This window comes from Acomys russatus, chromosome 6, assembly GCF_903995435.1.
Source record: "Acomys russatus chromosome 6, mAcoRus1.1, whole genome shotgun sequence".
Lineage (NCBI taxonomy): Eukaryota > Metazoa > Chordata > Mammalia > Rodentia > Muridae > Acomys > Acomys russatus.
This window is the reverse complement of record NC_067142.1, coordinates 45,902,372-45,923,779: the sequence shown is the minus strand read 5'-3', so window position 1 is coordinate 45,923,779 and position 21,408 is coordinate 45,902,372. Positions and strand designations below refer to the sequence as shown.

Below are 21,408 nucleotides of genomic sequence, written 5' to 3'. Positions count from 1 at the left end.
TTTATTTAGAGGCCCTTATTTTCTTGGTGTCTACCATCCCCTCTGGCACATACAAATTTTCTGCATCCTCTTCTGAAGGGAGGGATTAGAAGAGAGGGACTCAGTGGATGGACGCCTCCAATTTAGACTCTCTCTGCATAATTTCTGGCCATGGGTGCCTGCACCGTCTCACATATGCTGTCAGAGGAAGCCTCTCTGATAACAACTGGGAAAGGCATTTGTACAGAATATCATTCCAAATCTTTTCACTTATTTTATTTTTATTTGTTTATTTATTTATTTGTTTGATAGTTCTCATTGGTTCTACCCTAGGTCTCAGGGGTTTCTAGCCTTTGGCTCCTCAAAGACAATAGTTTTGGTTTTATTCTGGGTCCTGGGCTATTTAGTTTCAGGTTCCTGGTCACTTAAGCAATGTCAAATATGGGTTCCATCTTGTGGAGTGAGCCTTTAGTCAAAGCAAATATTGGTAGCTTTGTGCTGCCATTGTGCTAACATATCTTGTAGGCAGGACACCATTGTAGATGAAAGGGCTTGTAAGTGGAACTTTCTGGTTTCTCTGAAGACTCAGTTATGTCATGTGAATGTGGTTTTTTTTGGTCCTAAGTATGGGATGTGGGAGTGTTTTTCCACCTGAAGACAGCCTCATGGCCTTTGTTAGCAGGAAGCAGACCTGTGAAAGGACAAATGATGTTTGCTGGGAGCTGCCTCATGCAAGGGGCATGGTTTTTGACTCTGAGAATGGATAAATAGAAGACAAAGGACAGGGAGACAATGCTTTTGCATCCCTACACCCTGCTTTGTTGGTCTTCCTTTTTCTACACTTCGCTTCACAGAGAGGAACGTTATGGAGAGCTTCTCCTGGTACTCGGGGCTGCTTCCGCTGACTTGTGCTCATTCATTCTTGCTGTTTCTGCTGGATCCTGCCTCTGCTGCTGGTTTGCCTTGACGTTTGGTGTTTCCTATTTGATTGGATTGCTGGTATCCCCCAAACAAAGAGTGTAATCACCCCAAGGAACTACTTTTAAAAAGTCCCACAACCCTTTTCCTATTAACCGTCTTTCTATCTCTGCAGGTGGGTAGGAAGAGAGGTAGAAGCATTTAGGAACCCTAAATAAAGTTGGTTTTTGAAAAATCTAAGCCTGCAGGCTTGTGATTGGATTGGTATTTAAGCTTCTTTTTTGCTAGAAAAGGGTTTTTTCTCTCTTTTTTAATAAAATGATTGTTGAAAAGTAGTATAGTTAAAACAAACAAACAAACAAAAAACCGAATTACTTACAACTCCATCTTCCTAGATCCTTAACACTTCTCTCTCATTTTAGAGAATCCAGAAGGAATCTCTAGCTTATGTGATCAATCAATGGAAAGAAAAATTATTTAAAGTAACTGAAGAATTTCTGGAGAGTGGCAACACTTATGGATGGGGCATGAGGCAGCATAAGCCTGAGGTATACAGGGCAGGAGGAGAGACAGAGAAAGACAAAGAAAGTCAATGACTAAAGAAATAGAGGTTTCTCTGGAGCAATCTCTATTTTCTAAGAGAACTTCTGCAATGTTTTGCATTATTTTTCAATATTTCCCAAGCAAAATTGAATTCTCAGATGTGGAAACACTCTGAAATATGAGTCAAGCTGAGTGGAATTCAGTAAGGGAGTTTCAGTTAAGTGTCAGCTTACAAGAAAACGCACAGGATGATCTTGTTAGTGTAAAAAAATAATAAAATCTAGGCAATAGTATGTGCACCAAAAGAAAAATGAGAGTGGTATGCATAGTAATTTGGACAGTAGATTTTATTATAGGAAGAAGAGAGGAAATACAGGGAACAAATAATATCTCTCTGTATATATTTATCCAGTGTTTGAATTTTGGCTTTTATATGTGTATTAGCTTTCTATTCAGTGAAACAGAACAACAAAAAATAATACCAGGTGAATAGTGAACATCTCTTTAGGTGTCTGGGGAAGGACTGTAAGCTTTGTGGATTTTCACTGATGTTGCTGTCTTTGGAGCAGAGAAAGACAAGAGTCCAGCTAAGCAGACTGTACTGAACATTGTGTCCAACACGAGTATCATGTTATCAAATTTAACCTTCAAAACAAAGCTACCACTTGGCCAGTGTTAGTATCTCCTTGTTAGCACTGATAAACATGACACATTGAGAGGCTGATCGGCTTGCTCAACTTGATATGGCCTGTATGTGTCAGAACTAGGATTTGAACCTCATATTGAGTCTCTGCAGACCTTGGCATGCAACAGATTCACTGCTGTTTCCCAAGGGAATTTATGCATATGTTAATAGGTGGGAGTGGATATAGTATAAAAGGGAAATTAATGGCTGCAGATTCATTTTAATTGGAGAGATCAGTGTTAAAAGAGTAAATACACGTGCTATAAACTTTAATTGATTATACTAATTTAGTAATTCCTGTGCTGCTTAAAATGTTCTGAAATAATACAATGCTTTATTATATGTATATATGTTCTTCTTTTGTTTTTTCAGTAAAGGTTAAATAATAAAATATGTATATTTGTGCTGCCTGGTAACTATATGGATTTTAAAGGTTTCCACAAACATTTTTGGGGAAGTGTTTCAAAATTAATAAGATCTGACTTTGTCAGCTAATCTTTTTCTGTGTCACTTCATTTTCATACATCCAGTACCAAGAGGACTGCATGCAGTTCTCCCGCTCTGATTCTAGATGGCAGCAGAGGTGCAATTTTAAACTTTATTAGAGCACTATATTGACAAGCTGTTAATGAAAAATGCATAACTTTAGAAATCTGATAATGAAGCTTTATAAAGTTTAATCTGGTGAGTGTGTGTGTGTGTGTGTGTGTGTGTGTGTGTGTTGATGATTTCTGGCAATTATTTTTATACTATTTGTGATATATTCTACTATTTTCCTCATGAAACCACAGTATAAGCAATAACTTAATAAATTTAATATGATTTATGTATACTGACCCCCAGATTTTACTTTTCTAAATTTCTCAACATTGCAAATGCTTTTAAACTCCCCATTAAAGAAAGAGATAAGGAGTGCACTTCAGGGGTGAAGTTGAGTGAGAAAACATTTTGAGATCGTGTGAATTAAGAAATGCTAACATTACTTCTGCCTCTCTGATTCCCCTCAGCAACCTATAATTACTTTTAGTAGATTAGAAGCACCAACTCTAGCAGATGAACGTCTTTGAAAGTATTATAAGATAGCTGTTCACTAATTACTCATTGATTACGCAATCTACTTAAGGCATTCTCAGACTTCAGATAAAGGGACAGAAGAGACAATGCACTATCGCAACTGGCATGTTTCAACCAGGTAATGTTGGCTTTCTGATTTTGTCTTGTTTCTTCACATATGCCAGCCTGCTGCTTTTTGCATCCTGGCAAGAGCAGCTGAGGAGCTCTAATGGAGTCATTGAAGACAACCAGAAGAGAGACCATGCTGAAATACAATCAAGGTTTGCAGAAACACCACCCGAGGAATCTCACCTATATAGACCAAAGGGGAAAACGGAGACCTGACTGTAGAGACCCTGGGTTAGCAACTATTCTCTGGATGCATCCATACTTTTGTTGAAGTTTTGTTGCAGTGGCATCAGCTTAGACCTAGAGAAGGTTTTGGTTAGTAGATGTGTTCCATTAGGATTCAGAAGCCACCAGCAGTGTAGGAATAGAGAAAGGATGAGATCTAGAGGACCAAATGGGAAACAGTCTGAGGAAACAGGATAAAAGTTTGTGTTGGAGCTGTGGTAACAAAAGAGCACAGACAAATGGTCTCTCTTCGGTTTACTTTCGTATAGTTAGCTCTGTGTCCAGATCCCAAACTCCTCTTATAAGAAAGTGCATTGAATTATGGCTGCTTATCATGAAGTCATTTAAACGTAGTAATTCTTTGAATGATTTGCCTCCAATTACAGTCAGTGCTTTGAAGAATGAGGTGGGGTTGCCTTCAACACATCAGGATTGGTTAGAGAATAGAATTCAGTTAATACAAAATATCATCTATGAAAATAGAAAATCCAATGGAAGTTTATGCTGTTGGGACATTATTTAAGGAAATAATTGTGGCAACAATCATAATAATAGAGAAACCGAGCTTGCAAGATTTGTGACTAACTACAATGATTTCTGAGTCCTTGATTTTAACTTTTGTAATTTATAAGTTACATAGTAAATGTATAAAATTTCTAGTGCCCAGGAAAATAAGGGAAATAAGCAGGGCATAGAAAACCCATTGAATTCCTTGGCTTCAGTATTTTAATGATCTGTTCAAATATGATTCCAGATATCCATAGTCTCAGCTATAGAAAACCGTTCTTCCCCTGATTTCACCATGTTCTCTAGACTATGCCCAGACAGAAGAACTACCCACTAGGCTAAGGGTTTGTTCTCATTTCTTTTACTTTACTCTTTTCTAATATTAGAATATTATTTAATAAGTCAGACATATACATAGTAAAATGCAGTCTAATGCTCTATCTCATTTGCATTTCACTAAAATACAAAACCTAAAATCATAATTCCTCAACCTCATTTTTAGAATACTGATATTCAAAGGCGGTGGTTCTCAACCTATGGGTCACTGACTCTTTCAAAGGGATCACCCAAGACCATGGAAAACACAAATATTTACATTACAATTCATAACAGTAACAGCATTACAGTTATAAAGTAGCAACAAAAGTAATTTTATGGTTGAGGGGGGTCACTAAGACATGAGAAAGTATGTTAAATTCTTACAGCACCAGGGAGGTTGAGAACCTCTTTTCTAAGGGATACCGAATAGTGACCTTTCTATCACTATGAAAAAATTAATTCCTAACACAATCAAGTTTGAGGAGAAACAGATTTTCTCATGGTCTCAGAGGGCTAAGTGTGTGGTCAAATGGATCCATCATTTTGTGTCTATGCTCCTTCTGACAGGTGAGGAAGGCTGTTACAAAAGGTCCCTCCTCAATATCTTCTTATAGGTGAATCATCAAACATTCAATTTCCCTCTACTAGCCACTCTTACTAATAATTTTGTTGTAGCACCTCAGAGTGACAGCCAGCATTTAGACACTTCAAAATGTACAATATATACATATATATATATATATATATATATATATATATATATATATATATATTCCTATTACAAAGAGCACTATATGCTCAAATAAATGTAGACAGTTGACATTGTTTTTCACTGATTTTAGAATACAGAGGATTTTTTTTTTGAAGCCATGCGATTTATTTATTTATTTATTTATTTATTTTTAATAATTTTTCTTTTTTTTTATTAATTAATTCTTGTTACATCTCAATGTTTATCCCATCCCTTGTATCCTCCCATTCCTCCCCCCCTCCATTTTCCCATTATTCCCCTCCCCTATGACTGTTCCTGAGGGGGATTACGTCCCCCTATATATTCTCATAGGGTATCAAGTCTCTTCTTGGCTACTTGCTGTCCTTCCTCTGAGTGCCACCAGGTCTCCCCCTCCAGGGGACATGGTCAAATGCGAGGCACCAGAGTACGTGAGAAAGTCGTATCACACTCTCCACTCAACTGTGGAGAATATTCTGACCATTGGCTAGATCTGGGTAGGGGTTTAAAGTTTACCTCCTGTATTGTCCTTGGCTGGTGCCTTAGTTTGAGCGGGACCCCTGGGCCCAAATCTGCCTATCATATTGTTCTACTTGTAGATTTCTAGGACCCTCTGGATCCTTTTATTTTGCTGTTCTCCCATGCGTCTCTCATTTAGAGTCCCAATAGGATGCCTTCCCCTCTGTCCCAGTTCCTTGGAATATACCCAGAAGATGCTCCAGCACACAACAAGAAAATTTGCTCAACCATGTTCATAGCAGCCTTATTCATAATAGCCAGAACATGGAAACAGCCTAAGTGTCCCTCAGTAGAAGAGTGGATAAAGAAACTGTGGTACATATACACTATGGAATACTACTCAGCTATTAAAAACAAGGAATTCCCGAAATTTGTGGATAAATGGATTGAGCTAGAAATGATCATAATGAGTGAGTTAACCCAGAAGCAGAAAGAATCAAATGGTATATACTCACTTATATCTGCATACTAGCCCAAGGGGCATGTCCCACGAAAGCCTTCACTTACCAGAGGATTTTTTTAAAGGGCAAATTATTAAATCTAATTGTAAGACACCAACAGTTAACAGTGAGAGTTACTAAAAGTGAGGCCTTTTCTCGGCTCTGAAATAATACTTGAAGCTTCTATCATGCATAAATAGTCCTAGGCAAAGTACTAAAGAATAGCACAGATTTAGTTACTTGAACAAAAAAACTCTGGAGCATACTCAATCAGAAGGTAAGCAGGTATGTGTCATCGGAGGTCATAGGTCATACTGAGAATTAGCAAAATCATTGCAAAAGAGCCAGTGCTCCCAGTTTTAGTCTCGCTATCTCAGCAGTGTCACAGGAACTAAACGCTGCCCTACCTGGGGCTGAACTTTAACGCCCAAGGTTTAGAATTTCTCTTAGGTTCCTTCATACAGCAACAAAGCATACTCCTACAATAGAATAGTAGCTTAACAGTTTCAATTTAGCGCATTAATTCAAATTTAATCGTAAGCACCAGAGTATGTATAAAATAGCCGAAGAAGTCAAGTATGAAAAACTGACATAAGTGTGGTTACTAACGGAATCTCATCAGTTTATAAGTGAATGGCGGTGATGTTGCTAATTGTGTTAAAAGGAGATTATAGTGGAAAAGAAAAGTAACATGGCTAGCTCGTTCTAAATGTGGTATCTCCCAAACTACATTGCTATACATATGCACTCACAGTAATGCACTATTGATGCACAAAGTTACTGACTCCATAACACACAGAACCGCATTTCATCTAGTGCTTCTTACAGCTTGCAGTCTCCAGTCCGAGTCAAGGCAAGTTAGAAATTCACATCTTGAACCACTGATTAAAAAACAAGCCTTACTCTCTCCCTTAGTCCAACTCTGTTTTTATGTGTAATAATAAAGAATAATGCCAGTACTTTAGAACATTAAGGGACATAAATACCTTATATTTATTGATCTGCTATATTCAAATACAAATTTTACATGCCATTCAGATATAATTAAATTGGCTTCAAGAACCTCTTAATGGGACTTCTAGTGTGCTCTTAGTCATGGTACTTCCCTATGATTGGGGACACACTTTCTGTTGTCTCTCCTGGGACACAGACACCAGGCTTCCAGAAAGTCCAGTCATGCCTGGTTTGGCTTGTTTTGGGGGAGTCTTTTGTGCAGGTTTCCCTATCTGCAGTATCAGTGGTTGCATAGAGCATTCCTGGACACATTTCTATCTGTAGCTATGCAAATACCAAGTGCTTCTTTTGGTACAAAATCAACTTTACCAAGAAAAATGTGGTAAAAATAATGAAGTAATAGAAGAAACATACAATTGTTGATTTTTTTCTTTTGTTGTCTTAAAAGAAATTGTTTGACACCACATTATTCTGTGGAGGATAAGAGCTAGAAGCAGAAATTTGAGCCTCCATCTACTGGAATGGAGTTAATTTTTTTATAGGTAAAATATCCATAAGTATATTAGAATAGCTTCTACTCTGGTACAAATACTTCCTTAGCGATGTTCTCTTGAAACAACAGAAACACTATGTTATGGCTTGGTTTCCAACAGTCTTTTTTTTACTTACAGAGAGTGTGTGTGAGAGGAGGCATTGTTACTAGGCTTCTGGCATTCTAATGAGCATAATTACTCTCCAAAGAAACAGACAATGATCAGATTCCTCCTAAGGAACATTTATAAAGAAAATGTATGTCAGATATACTGGGCCAAGAAGCTGAAGATGATGCTCCAACATTATAGAGAATTTTGGACAACTGTAAACTGTTTGTCTTTTTTCCCCCTTTTTGGAAGCTGCTAATCTGTATTTCTTGTTTACTCAGGTAATTAATTTTATTCCTTCTCAAGTCTCTGATAGAGTTGAAGACCAGATAGTTTAGTTTTACAATTAAGCTTAGCTGTTTAGGGATTAAGATGCTTCTAGTTCTAGATACATGTCTTAAGTTGATAGAGAGGAGATATGCTAGATATTGATTTACATTCACAATTTTAGACTCACCAAGATAGGAACAATGTTTTCTACAAGGTTGCCAACTGCAAACAGCCAAACACTAGGAATGTAACATTTATATATTTTCCAAGTCCTTGTGGTTCTTCTTGCTGAATGCAGTTTATTTTATAATATATTTAATAATAGAAATGTATATATAAAATAAAAGAATATTTAAAAACACAAAAAACAAAGCAATATAAGAAAAAAAACCAAAAAATTTAGAAAGCATATTGAAATTGATAAAAGTAGTGGGATAAGAGTTTTGCCCCATATACACATTTTAGGAAGATACAGTGCATAGTCCAATTTATTTTTCATTTAATATTTCTATGAATCAATGATATCACCCTATGTAAAACAGTTTACTTTTCACAAACTTAGGACTGTCTGCAGAAAAGAATGTTCTGATGTTTTCTCTTTTACAATACTTGCTTCTTAATAAATGCTATAGCCATTTTGCTTAATGTCGTCTATATTCAAGACTGTTTGTCCCTTGGAAGTTGCAACCCTCAGGCATTAACTGGCATCAGATAATTCTCATAAAGTTTTTCTCCAGGGATGGCTTGGCTTACAGCCTTGCTACTCTCATAGATGTTCCTCTTGTAAGCATCAGGCACTGTGAAATGCTTGCCAGGGTTTTGGCTCAGCTGCTGACATCTAAAGGGCTTTTCATGTCCATATACAGGCAATACAGGTTATAGTACCTGATGCCTGTGGGAGCTTCCGGAGGGCTGATAGAGATCTTTTATTAATCTCATTACCTAGCATCAAAGAGTTCTAGACTACTGGAGGTGACTAATTAATATACTGCTGAGAAAGTAATTACAATGTAGCAAGCACAGCTATAGAATAACACTCATCTTTCATTTTGACAAGGAGACTCTGCAAATTTATCTTTTCCCTGTTAAAGAGAATTTATTAATTTTGCCCTCTTGTTATATATGAAAGATAATTATGCTTTTAAACAAAGGTTAACACGCTTACTCTCAAACATTATAGACACAGCAGGGTGTAACTTGAAGTACAAACCATTGCTTTTGTTTGGTTTTAAATCTATTCTCAGAATTGTAGAATTGGAAGGGGAAGGAAAATGGCAAGGGAAGAATATGGAACCCAAAGGAGGAAGACTGGTAATCTGGTACCATGGTGTTTTGTTTGTTTGTTTGTTTTGGTTTGGTTTGGTTTTTGGTTTTTTGTTGTTGTCGTTGTTGTTCTTGCTTGGTTGGTTGGTTTGCTGTATATGTTTTGGGAGTACAGGTCACCCAGGGCCAGTCTTTCTGTTACTTTATTGTCATCATATAAACTCTTTCTCTATTACAATCTGAAGCATCTTCTTGAGAGAGTGATCTGCCGTGGTGCTTCCCCAGGGCTTTCCTGGGTGTGAATATGCTGCTACACTTACAGTGCCAAGTACAATGTGGTGAGTTCTATGTTAGTGTCAACTTTCATCTAGAGTCTAGAACAGTATGCACATACAAGAAATCCATTGAGCTGCTAAGAAACTTGATAATCATTTCTGATGTGTATGAAACTAAGTATTGTATTTATATGTATACCACCAAACGGTAAGTGAAACTAGAGTAATACTCTACAATATAATAGCTTATGTTACTGAAGTTATGTGGTAGAGAGACTAAATCGCAGTTCAAATGTGATCCTGGTTATCTACCAAAATTTTGTCAAATGTCAAGTTTTTATTGTTTCTGAAATTGGTTTTTATATTTTTATAGTAATGTGCTTAATATAAAGTGTACATTGACTTACTGATTTGCTACATAGGTCAAATTATACTTTATCCAAATAACTGTCTGATAATTCATTCTTTTGAATTTTAGATGGACCTTCTTGGACTTGAAGTGGTTATTCATTTGAGTTCTGTGTGGGATCAGAATCTAGTCTGCAAGTGTTTGGCAAGTATTTCTTGATTGAAAACCTGAAAGAGAAAATATATGCCTCTATCTCTTTCCTATTTATAGCCCCATATGCTTGAGGTAGTAAATACAAACAACTTAGCAGTTGGTGGACATAGCAACAGGGTCCATGATGTGCACCTGGGAATTTGTTGGAATAAGCCTGTACATCCATTGCCAAAGCCTTCTGGAAATGACTCCATCCTCATGAAGACAATATTCATTCTGCTTTGAATTCAGGTTCAATAAACACTAAAAGCTTTTTATTTAAATTTGATCATATTCCTGTGATTTATTATTAGATGCCGTTCTTCGTATGGCATGAATGAAGATTTGTAGATGTCTTTATTCTGCTCATAGAAAGAGTAGGGAAACAGCCTTAAATGTTCTGTGAATCATGTACACATCATATATTTATAATTTTAGGACTGTATAATGCTTGTGAGTAAAGAACAAAAGAACTGGACATTGACTCTTTATCTGACCTGACAGTATTCATTCCTCTCAGCATGCTGGACAGTGACATCCTATGTCCTTTATTCCCTAGGACCAAGTGCTTCAGTTGCTGTTATTCATCAAAAAAGACAGCTCCTAGGACAGCTTCAAAGAAGGCTTCTGATCCCAATCCGTCCAGCAATTCAGATTGTCCCACACAGAACTTTATTGACTCTGGAATTTCTCGACATTTAGAAACACAAATGCTGTTCCTAATTGTTTAACCAAATTCTCCAATGGTATTTGGGCCCTTACAAAGGTATTATTTGCTGCAAGCCAACCAGAAGAAACATTAAGGGAATGACAACCCATTTCCCTTAGTAGGGGTTGGGAAGATTGCTTTCTTGGTCTATAGATGTTTATTTTCATTGGGAGTTAGTTATAAGTTATTATTGGTCTTATTCAGAGAGAAAGCAAAGTTGGAATCATGGATGTCTCTCTTTTCCTTCATCTTTCTTCCTTAGGTTTAGAGATAGGGGTTAAAAAGAAAGAAGGGAGAATATAGAAATATATAGGAATAATAGGACAAAAAGTAGATTAGTGAATCTACTCTCCAACTTATGGCCTTAATTGTTAATCACAAGATTATTTTTAATTCACTGGTATAGAACTTTGTATATTGAGACAAAACAAGTTTAATTTTGATACATTGGTATAGAATTCAAATTTAAGATTATTTTTCACAAACATTATATATATTTCTACTCTAATATGAAGTATTGTATCCATACAACTTAACTATAATATAAGGTTTACTTCAAAAATTTGAAACCGCTATTGCAGGCTATTTAGGATAAGTAAATTATGTAAGTTAATTTCTAGTTGATCAAATTATGGTCGTGTCAATTACTAGTCTATTTTTATCACAAGAATATACATCCTAGGTATAACAGATAGAAATGATTTTATAGAAAGTTAAGGTAAAACAATTAGATAAGGTCTTCAAAAACCTCAGAGACATACAGAATATGGCATTTAATAATGTTTTTATTGTTTTAAAGATTCCTTGATAATAAGACAGGTTAACTCCTGGTAACACCCAGCCTACCTCAAAGAAGATGAGCATCTATGAACCTCCTTATGATGACTTCAAATGTGGCCAAAAAAAGCCACATTTGGGGCAAAATGTCCTTGTTTCTGACACAGACAGAATTCTGCCTAAACATGGGCAAGCTTGGATGCAGGCAGAATCGACAGACAAACTCTGCCAGGACACTGTAATTAACTCCTCAATAGTTCCTGACTCTCAAACATGTCTATCAGATATGTTGGGCCACAAGGCTGAAGGTGATGCTTCAATGTTATGGGTGAATGTTCAGACAGCAAATTGTCTCTGTTTATGCTCTCTTTTTGGAAATTTCACTTTCTGTCTACTGAGATAATTAATTTTATTCCTTCTTAAGTCTCTAATGGAATTGAAGACAAGATAGTTATTTTTTACAATTAAACTTATTTGTTTAAAAGTTAAGTTTTTTTTAAGTTTAGACAGATTTTTAAGTTGGTAGATATGAGATACAATAGATATTGATTTCCATTCAGAATTTTAGACACATCAAGACAGGAAATCTGTTTTCTTCAAGGTTGCCAAATACAAATAGCCAAAATACTATGTGTGGCATTTATGTAATTCCTTATTGTTTCATGGTTCTTCTTGCTGTAGGTAGTTTATTGTGTATATGTGTAATAATATAATTGTATATCTAAAGAAAGAAAATAATTCAGAGGAAGGACAGCAAGTAGCCAAGAAGAGACTTGATACCCTACGAGAATATATAGGGGGACGTAATCCCCCTCAGGAACAGTCATAGGGGAGGGGAATAATGGGAAAATGGGGGGGGGGAGGAATGGGAGGATACAAGGGATGGGATAAACATTGAGATGTAACAAGAATAAATTAATTAAAAAAAAAAAGAAAGATGCCTAAGAGATTAATAAAGCACACTTCAGTGCATGGGCAGGCAATTCCAGAGGCAATTAAATAATAAGGGTTATGATCTTACTCGATGGTTTAAATTATTTATAGGAATAAAAGTATTCACAAGAGTGGTACAGTTGCAGTAAACTTCGAACCCTACCCAGATCTAGCTAATGGACAGGACATTCTCCACAGTTGAGTGGAGAGTGAGGTCTGACTTTCACATGAACTCTGGTGCCCTATATTTGACCAAGGCCCTTGGATGGGAAGACCTGGTGGCACTCAGAGGAAGAATAGCAGACTACCAAGAAGAGACTTGATACCTTAGGAACATATACAGGAGGAGGAGGTCCCCCTCAGTACAGTCATAGGGGAGGGGAGTAAGGGGAAAATGGGAGGGAGGGAGGAATGGGAGGATACAAGGGATGAAATAACAATTGAGATGTAATATGAATAAATTAAAATAAAATATATTTTTAAAGAGTGAAAAAAAAGAAAATAATAAAAGAGGAAAATTCCAATCATTAAAAAAAATTGATCACATTAAGAGAAGGTTCATTTTGCTTTATCCTAAAAGAGAGATTGAAGCCGTAGCTTGCAAATAATCATTAAGTCATGGCTCCCTCTGATCATTTAGGTATTTTAAGTTTTCTCCTCTGTCTGACCTTACAGAGTTTATCGTATTTTAGGTCTTTACAACTTGTTAGCGGACATTTTGAACACATTTAAGTACCCACTTAACGAATACTGCCCTCTGAATATTCAAGGTTAGATACATATTTTTATCCTATGTCCCAGACCCTTCATATATAATTAAATGTTTGAAAATAATTAATTACTTCAAGTCTATGACACCATAGCTATCTCAAATTAGCTTCCATTGCTCAGTTTTAGCTACAGTTTGATTGCATTGTTGATAAAAACAACTTAAAATATAAATATATTATATTCATTAAAATCATGAAAACACAAACATATGAAATAAAGTGTATTTACATTATCAACTTTGCTTAAAATCACTTTTATTGTACGAATATGAATCCAGCTCCTAAAAGGGGATCAACCATGCCTCAAAGCTGCTGATCACTGAAGTCATTTTAAGATTCAAATTAGAGTTCCATGTATATCAGAAAAAAATGTGCATCTGAATTGCTAAATGATTCTTATTTAGTCTTTGACAATATCTGAATGCATATGGTTTGAAAATTCAAAGTCATAGGGTCCTACTTTTCACACTACAATATTTGTGCATTGTAGGAATCTTCTTTTAAGACTGACCACTATGAATCTGTACTAACAGTAGCAGATGACTTGCATATACAGGTGCTATCAAAGTCATACTGTATATATTCAATAAATTTATCTTACCTCATTGTGCCTCTTTAATATAATTCAGTATTCAGATTTAACTTTCATTAGGCAGGACTTTTTTTGTGAAAGGCTCATAATTAAAGAAAACAATATTTCAAAAGTTCATAAATATCTACAGGTTTGGTGCACTTTGGTTTGGTAATTAGGAACAAGATGAAAGAGAAGCTTGGGGGAAAGTATTTAAACCCCTATTGAGCGTTTATATAAAAGATGAATAAGGAATAGGGAATATTAAAAACATAGTTTATATCTGGTGGGAAAACGATAAACCCAATTTTCATCACATGTTTAGTTAGTTAGATGTAGTTGTTCATGTTATGTAGGAAAATAAGATGTATTTTGAGTGAAAAAAATAGATGATATTTTTCATCTTATAGGAAAAATTATGCACCATAAGAAAAGGTTTTCCTATCATGCAATGTTTTTATTTTCAGTTTTTAAAATCATAAAATAAAAAGATATCTAATATATTTTTGAAAGACTTTCAGATAAAATTACCTTCTTGGAAATCAGAAAACATAAATTTTAAGAAGAAAGCAAGATCCCTACTTATAGAGATTAATCATGTAGTAGAAAGAAGCCACACAGACTTTACCTTTTCCTTGTGTTTTCAGTACTCAGGCTTGAACACAAGGCCTTGCACATAATTGGCCTTGCACATGATCGGCAGGAGTCATGACCCTGAGCTCTAACATAAGCCCTCTGTCCGTCTGTGCTTTGACATGTTCTCACTACACGGTCCACACCAGTCTTGAATTTGTTTGTAGGCCAGTCTGGTCTTGAACTTGTGATCCCTCTGCTTCAGTCTCTTGGGAAACTGAGATTGTAAAACAGCAGCACCAGGCTAGGCTTGCACGTGCTTTTTAGTTATGGGCTGTCTCGTTACTTGAACAACCACTGGAACGAGATAGTCCACACCTGAGGCAAGAAGCAGTTTAATATTCTCAAGCTCCTTTAGAAAGACGGCAAGTAATCTCAAAGAATACAATAAAATCAAGACAAAAAGAAACACATAGATATTTATATTAAGATGAGAGAAGTGTTTTGTTTTGTTTTGTTTTTTTGCCTAATATGTAACAAAGGAATCTGAAATTTTTGTTTGCTATTAAGTTTGTCCTTTCTTGCCCATGTGTCTTCCCACCATCCGCTCAGCAGAATGTATATAACAAAATTTACCATATTGATATTTATTTCATCAGTATTGTAGTAGCAACAGCTTTCACGTCATTATGTAATAATTGTCATCCATGTTCACAAAATTTATATTACTTTTATTTGAGAGCCTCTGTTAAGCTTACACCAACTTTCCTCTTCCCCTTTACTCACTTTCTATTGAATACTATCCAAGATTTTTTTGTAATTTTATTTTAATATGAAACTAATAAGAGTTAGTAAATAATATCTGACCTTCTGTGGTGGTCTCATTTTATTTTTTTCTTCTCTGAATTACTCTTTAGTGTTTCCCCCTTTTTTATTCTTTTTTTTTTTTCTTGTTTCTGTTTTTGTTATCCTTATTTCATTTAGCGCATATTCTTAAGGAACATCCACATGGTTACAAAGTATCAGAATGTCATTTTTAGTCTGAATCATATTATTTGCCAACTCATCTATCAGTGGTCTCTTGAGGTAACTCCGCCACTTAGTTGTTTTAATAATGCTGCATTGAGCATGGGTCTAAAAATATGTGTTCTATCCTTGTTTTCACTACTTTTAGGGAAATACATATTTTCAAAATATGAAAATTCAACATTGGTAATTGCACAGTAATATGAAAATTATTATTGATGCTGAATTCTATACCTAATGATGATTAAAATGAAAAATTATATGGGTCACAGTCTTTCCTACCACATAACTGGTGACTGGTATGCTGCTTTCTAATGTTGATGCCTCATGTGTACTTCTCTTTCAACATTGTACAAGGGTTCATGTTAGACAATTTTGCTCATATTTGCTAATGTATTTTTAGTTGATTTAACAGATATTTTAGGAATGTAAAATATGTATCTCCTGGTGGTCATTTTTCTCCCTTTTATTAGTTTTTGAGGCTAGTACCAGTTATTAAAAAATGATTAGAACAGAACCAAATTTCCAAAAAATTGGTACTCCATCTATCTAAATTTTGTGACTGTGAAAAAGAGTTACAATTCCAAAGGTGGTGTGTGTGTGTGTGTGTGTGTATGTGTGTGTTTGTGTATGTGTGTGTGTAAGCTAGCAGTTTTGAGTGTAGTTCCTAAAATGCCTATTGCTTTGTTTGTGGAGACATGGTCTCTCATTAGGTTTGACCTCGCAGTTTGCGGTCTTGTGCTCTCTGTCCAGGGAGCCCCAAGCATCCTCTGAGTCCTGTGATTCCAATCACAAGTCATCACACCCAGCTTTTATAGGTGGGCTCTGAGGAATGATCTCAAGCAAGAATTTTATAAACTGAAATATTTCTATAACCCTTAATTGTCATTTTACAATTACAGTTTAAATTAATAAATTTGTTAAAAAATAACCCAGTCTTTTTTGTTTTGTGTTTATTTGTAGTTTGTGTCTTTTCAATGATGGATCTAAAAAATACTGTTTGTTCTACATAAAGTATATAAATATAATAGTTTAACAATAAACAAAAATATATTTGCTCAACATATTTTATACTAAGATATTTTTAATATAACTAAACTCTATTATCTTTTCCCCTTGAAATAGGCTGTATTCATGTTAGGAAAACTCTCTCTCACTCTGTGTGTGTGTGTGTGTGTGTGTGTGTGTGTGTTGTGATGTGTGTTAAGTTTGGAAAGAAGTGAGTTGATTTCTAGAAAAAGTAGGGTTATTGACTCCAGTAAAACACTTGGCTACATATAAACCTGTGTTAATCATCTGACTCATCAGGTGTTACTGGTCAATTACTTCCTTAACTTTCATTTACAGGTTTCTGCCTCAGACAAGGAAGAGTTCAAGGGTTATACAACCAGGTAAATGATACTCTATTATCACTTTATTTTGTAATACATACCTATATTTCTCGAAAAAATTCAAAACATATTAACGTTGTTACACTTCTTCAGCAGACTGCTAACTGATGAATAAAATTGGAGCACTGTTAGTATTCCATTGCTGCGGTTAGACTGGTCTGTAGTGCTACATAGCTAGTCATTGCCTTTTAGACTAACACTAACATGTCATTAAGCTCATAAACCCAAGTCTTCTTCTGGGCAAATAGAAAGACACATTTATATAAGACCTATTTTGAGGAAACTTTAACCCAAAATAAGTGACTTTAGAAATATTTATTGAAGAATGTTTACTGACAGATTTAAACAGATATATTGTAGAAATTTACCAGCAATTCATAATTAGAATCCCTTGGAACCAAAATTAAAAAGTGACTTTAATTCTCTGGTGGTTGTTGATGTTAATATTTTTGCCAACATTGCCTGCATCTACCTTGATTTTTATCTATTTGTTTGATAGTCCTTTAACTTTATCAGGACTCTGTTAAAGGAATGACTTGTATCTTATTTCCACACAGTTAGGGCATTATTAATAGTTCATAGCATTACATTTCTGTACAGACAACTGATTTTAAAGTAATTAAACGTGTAAAGATTTTACGTATGTATATGACTTTTTATCACTCTCAAAAGAAACTAATGTGGAACAAGTAATCCAATAGAGAATGAGTTTATAATTTGCAAGATAGAAATGCTTCATATTTTACAAAATTATCTGTCCCTAAGCTGTGACATTGCATTTATGTGAACCTTTCTAAAGACATAATTTAAGCATAAGGACACAGATGGCCCTGGAAATTATGTTTCATGATGTGCTTCCTGACCTCAGTGGACGGCTTTCCATATCCTTCCTCCAGGATGTGCCTTTTCTTGCTTTTGCTTATCCTTGGGCAGTTTTGAGGGTCCCATGTCAGCTGGTGGTTCCGTGCCTCTCCTCTGTTCATAGGGGTACTTCACTGGGATGGAGAGTGTTTTGTCATATCATACATTTAATTATCATCCTCAAAATCTCAACAGATTATCTACAAGTATTTCAGTCTTTGGAATTACTGTTCACTAATAGAAACATCAATCATCCTATTTCTTTTAAAACTTGAAGCTATGGCTATGTGGGTAGTTGCTTCAGAGGAATGGGGACTTAATTTCAAATCCTCACAACCTACATAAAAAGCTAGGCATGATCTCTATAACTAAAGCATGTCAAGGGATTACAGTAGAAGAACCATTGGGGTTTTCTGGCCACCAATATAGAACTGAGTTCAATGATACCTTATCCAAAAGGTACAAGAGTTATAGAGCAGGTCACCTGATGTCCTCTGGTTGTCTCTGCGCACATTCATGGGTACATGCACCTCCCTCACACATCCTCATACACCACACACACTCTCATGCATAGTTACACCATACACACATAAATGTACTATATAACCATTAAAAGTTCAATAAATATGAAAGTAAAATGCCAAAGAAACAATTGAGAAGCTCCAGGAACGAGGGGAACCAGAACTTCAAGTTCTTGGGACAAATTCATTTGTCAAATTTGCAAATATTGAAGAAGACACAGCGTTCTATCATCGGCGTCATGACTTCTTTGTCTCTTGATTCAGTGTCAGGTGTCATTCTTGCCATAGTGATTCAGAAATACAAACTTAGATTCATATTGATGGAATGGGAAGGACTCAAGGTGTGGTTCCCACCATTTAGGAGCCACAGCGTACGGACAAGTTTGTTTCATCCATTCTGATTAACATGGAGAAGATAGAAGAAATTGACAGTCACCTAGGCCCACATTCTTTCCCTCATTCAGCTGACAAAGAGAAACCGTGGTGCTGGCTGAGAGCTGTTTCAGAGAACTGCTGGACAGAGCAACTTTTGGGAATGTGAATAATGCTGTTAGGCCAGTTTTTGCGCATTTAGATCATCACAAGCTGTGGGATCCTAATGAATTTGCAGTTCACCGCTTTAAGATTATAATGTGTTCTATTCAGGTTCAGTATTCTCATCATGTAATTCAGGAAATTCCTAGACACCCTGATGCTCATAAGAAGTATTCTCCACAAGTTCAAGAAGGTATCATTCAGGTTCTGTTAGAGACTATAGCTACTACTGCTGAAGTGTCTATAGGGCTAACAGTGCTGGAAGTTTTCTACACCATGTGAAAGCAGTGTGGAATTGGAAGCCAACACCTCTCAGAGGGGCTTTGTAGGCAGAGTCACCTTAAGCTCCTAAGACAACGATGAGAAGATTATGCAGAATGCTGCTATCCAGACAATAGGCTTTTTTTTTGGTAGGTAACAACAGACTACCAGAGGTCAAGAGATCATGGGAAAGTGCCTGTTTTTGGAATGTCCACTCATACTTTGGATAATAATCAACTACGAGATTTGGGAGCCAGGAGGATTCAGATAATGTTGCTGAAGTCTTTGCTTATGATGACTTCTGGATAGAGAGATAAGACAATTGTTATGGCATGTTACTGCACTGCCTGGGTCATTTCTGGACCCTCTGTTATTGCCATCCCTACTGGAAGATGATGAGACTTGGCAGTTAGTCTTGTAAGTAGTGCACAACCTAAGGGATCACCATGACAATAGGATGAAGCTCCGTGGCATCAGAATAATATGAGATGTGGCTGACTTGAAGATTAAAAAAGAGAAAACTTTTAGGCAAGAAACAAACCTCATGAAAAATAATGGACGACTGTTATATAGACACATATATCTGAGCTGCAAAGAGGAAATCAATATTCAGAAAAACTATGAGCTCCTTTATACTTCTCTGGCCCTTATAACTATTGAGCTAGCCAATGAAGTGGTGGTTATTGACCTTAGTTGATTGGCCATTGCTTTACCGGATAGCGCAATTATCAGTGAAGCTAACCTGCCAATGTTTCATCGTTGTGGGTCATGGCACTTTTGCAGCATATCTTAACTTTGTGAGTCAAATGATAGCCTTCCAGCATTCTGCCAGCATGTTACCAAGGTTATTGAAACTTGAACCATGGAAGTGCCTTATTTTCTACCAGAGCATTATCTTCAGAAATAAGTGCATGTTTCCAAAATCTTTAGAGGAGCATGACAAATGTTTATATTTTCTGACCAACAACATTGCAGAGTTCCTGGGTGGAAGTTGGCACAGTGTGGAGGGCTGTCAGTTCTTTATGTACCACAGGTGACAAATGAAGATCATCTTACTAGAAGAAAAACTATTGAGGACACTGTATATATACAGGTGGACATCGTGTCCAGCAGTGCGCCTTTTGACGATGTGATCAGCAACACTGAAGAAATCACCTGTGAAGCACTGAAGAAAGCAGCTGATATCAATGGAATGGAAGAACAGGGAAAGCATAAGAGAGATTGTCTTGTAATTGAGAAGTTGCAGAAAGCACCTTTTGGAGAAATAGCGGCACAGTGTGAATCCAAAGCAAATTTGCTTCATGATAGACTTTCTCAAATATTGGAGCTCATCATAAGCCCTCCTCCCAGTCCATGCGGAACACCAACCATTACTTTGGGCCATGTCCAGCACCAGTCTGTGCCTGTCTATGAGATGAAATTTCCAGATCTGTGTGCACAGTGACTGGCTTATGAAGACTATAGCATTTAAAAAGGCCTTCAAGTCTGAAAGCAAGGCCAAGATGAGTTTTCAGGATTTGCATAATGCTTACTGACAAATCCTGAACTGTGATGGGATTTATCTCTAACCAACACTTGTCATGTTGTATTACAAGTTTAGGGACTCTGAGTTACAGTAATTCTGAAGATAGACTTATGCCACATTAATTTGTTTTGAGGTTACTATTAGCTTATAAATTGAACATGTATTGCTTTCACATTATGCCATTAAATAGTATATTTTAAATTTTGCAAAAACATAACTTTTAAAAAGAGATCGAAAATATATGAAGTGGCTACTATATTTCTTAAGTGTCTCCACAACAGCTTGGCAATGAATTTCCTTTGTTTCCTTTAAGGTTGCAAATTTTCTCATGCTTTCTACACCCATGCTTCAGATGATCTGTGTAGACATTTCATCAGTTTTTCGTAGTAACATCCATCAGGCATTCCTAGCATTTCTAGGGTAACAGCCAGAGAAAATGTCTGCTGAATAGTATTCATGCCTAGGTTCCCATGTGGAAACAGGCCAGGCCTTACTGGTCTTATGATATTGTGTTTTCTGTTTCAAGTAGAAAGAGCCCTTGAGCCCTTTAGAGCTCACTCTTGGAGTATGAAAGGTGCAGTGTTTTTCACATATGATGTGTTAGTTTACAGGCTGCACTTTGAAACTATACTTGTATTTTGCTGTGACTCCATTAATTCAATGAAATATCTAATTAATATAAAAAAGGAAAGACATTTAAAACAGCCACCTTTTCACCTCTGCAGAGTCTATACATTTCAGGTTTTTAAATGAATTAATTTACATTTTATATTGTACATTGTTTTAAGTCTGCATTGTAAAAAATTTCCCCAGTGAACCTTTTAATTTGTAAGATGTGAACCAAAACTTGTGTGCATCTCTATGGAGGGACAGTTCGGCTTCCACTGGAAGAGCAGTCCTCTGCTGAAGATATCACCATAGCTTCCCCTCACACCAAGCAACATGTGCCACCAGTTCATGTTAAAC

At 36.1% G+C, this 21,408-nt stretch overlaps 1 pseudogene; it reads left to right on the top strand.

Annotated features, from left to right (window-relative positions):
• The window catches only part of LOC127191086 (protein EFR3 homolog A-like), a 55,543-nt pseudogene extending 35,182 nt beyond the window's left edge, over positions 1–20,361 (top strand).
• Positions 20,362–21,408: the final 1,047 nt, after the last annotated feature.